Here is a 2,670-nt window from a genome sequence, read left to right on the forward strand (position 1 = left end):
CAATACATATATACACATACTGGGCCTTGCCCACTGCATCAGACCGAAGTCCGGAAACTGCATCGGACCAAAGTCCGGAACTAATCAGGGCCTTGCCCTCTGCATCGGATCAAAATCCGGAACTACTGAAGCCTTGCCTCCTGCATCGGACCAAAGTCCAGAACTAACTGCATCGGATCGAAGTCCGGAACTGACTGCATCAGATAAAAGTCCGGAACTACTGAACATAACATAACATAACCATATCAACTAACATGAGCACACAAGTAACATACTATATTGGGCTGTAACCCGTAACACATAACACAGAAATCCTGTCTGAGCCACGAAGGCATCAAACATACTAAAATCTGCATCGGACCAAAGTCCGGAAACTACTACTAGCTAAACGGGCCGGCATTGTGGCCTTAGACCCATTCCTACTGAAAGGAAACTCACCTCGTGATCTGGCTGCTGAGTGTGTGGCTCCGAGAACTATCTACTGCTACTCCGGTATCTCCCCGGCTCAAAGTACTCTGAGATGGGTGCAAGGACTTGGATCTTCTTCTTCTTCTTTGGATTTAGCCTTCTTTTTCTCTTCAAAACTTCAAGAATTACACCAAGAATGCTCAAAAACTCAATGGGATGATTAGGGTTTGCTTAGATAACGTTTTGAGGATGAAAGAGGCGAGTTTGGGGCTAATAAGGTGGTTTAAATAGGGTGCAAACCCGGGGATTTAGGGTTTCTACCTGGCAGGCCGACTCGTCGAGTCCCGAATATGGACTCACCGAGTCGCCGATCTATAAGCTGATCAAAATCGCGACCCTACTCGACGAGTCGGGACATAGACTCGCTGAGTTCCTCTACAAACTTCAAAAATAAATACTATAAAAGCAACATACCAGAGACGGGTCATTACAACTCTCCCCCACTTGACTCAGACTTCGTCCTCGAAGTCTATTGCTGCTGAATCTGCAAATAACTCGGGATAATGTTCTCTCATCTCATCTTCAGCCTCCCACGTCCACTCAGACCCCTTCCGGTGCTCCCACTGCACCTTCACTAGCTGAATTACCTTGTTCCTCAAGGTCTTTGCCTTCCGATCCAAAATCGCGACCGGCCTCTCAATATAATTCAAGCTGCTATCAACCTGAATATCCTCTAAAGGAACAACTGCTGACTCATCCACCAAACACTTCCTCAATTGAGACACATGGAAAGTGTTGTGGATCTAGCTAAGCTCTGCCGGAAGATCCAACCGATAAGCAACCCGACCCACCTGGGCCAAAACCCTGAAAGGACCAATGAACCTGGGGCCCAACTTCCCCCTCTTCCGAAACCTGATGACACCTTTCCAAGGTGAGACCTTCAGAAGGACCATGTCGCCTACCCGGAACTCTAAATCTGAACGCCTCCTATCGGCGTAGCTCTTCTGCCGACTCTGCGCAATCTGCAGTCTACCACGAACCTGCTGAATCAACTCGGTCGTCTTGAGCACCACCTCCATGCTCCCAATAACCCGCTGACCGACCTCGCCCCAACAAATCGGGGTCCTGCACTTCCTCCCATAAAGCATCTCAAAGGGAGGTCGATCAATGCTCGCATGATAACTGTTGTTATACGAAAATTCCGCTAACAGAAGATACGTATCCCAACTACCCCCGAAATCTAGAACACATGCCCGGAGCATGTCCTCAAGAGTCTGAATCGTCCTCTCACTTTGCCCGTCCGACTGAGGGTGGAAAGAGGTGCTGAAATGGAGACGAGTACCCATCTCATCATGGAACCGCTTCCAGAATCTGGATGTAAAAAGGACGTCTCGGTCTGACACCACTGATACCGGCACTCCATGACGTGCAACTATCTCCCGCACATAGATATCGGCTAACTTTTCCGCTGATATGCTCTCCTGGTGTCACACCCCCAAACCAAGGATGGCGGAAACGTCCGGGGGTGGAGGACTTCATGTAGAGTATCACAACAATGAGTATAATAATGCTCAAAGTAAATACAACCATCACAAATATAATTGAAAACGTTACATCAAAGCACATGTTTACATGATTCACATCAATTACAATATGATACAAAATGAAATGTTTGACGATTTATCATCCCATCCTCAAAACGTTGTTGATTTCCTGTTTAGTGATGAATTCCTGAGAATACAAGTAGTTTTGAAAAGTGTCAACACAAAGGTTGGTGAGTTCATAAGAGATTTCGTTAGAAAAGTAAACCGTTTTCCTTGTAAAAGCGTTAGAATATGTATCCAGAAAATCCGATATTTTCTTTAAAATCTGTGTAATGTAGTCTTATGACCGAAGACCAAAATGTATAAGTAACCTTTCTTACTAATATAAAATGTTATGTGTTCAAATGGACATGGACGCGTTGGAATTAAATGAAATTTCCGTATGTTCTCATGTTTTTTAATACTTTATGTATATGTAGTCCTAAATCCGAGGAGCGAGAAATAACAAGTATTGACCATACTTAAAGGTATAAATATGGTTTCAAATGATGTGTAGTCATAACTACCAAAACCAAAAGTGTACAGTAATATCTGTACTCATTGAGATAAAAAGTGATTTTAAATTGACATAAAACCCATTTAGGTTTTATAAATAAAATCCCGTAAACTTTATGGGTTGTTATATCCCTATGTGAGTCGCTATAATCATACTATGACT

This window comes from Lactuca saligna, chromosome 5 (genome assembly GCF_052625555.1).
Source record: "Lactuca saligna cultivar CGN05327 chromosome 5, ASM5262555v1, whole genome shotgun sequence".
NCBI lineage: Eukaryota > Viridiplantae > Streptophyta > Magnoliopsida > Asterales > Asteraceae > Lactuca > Lactuca saligna.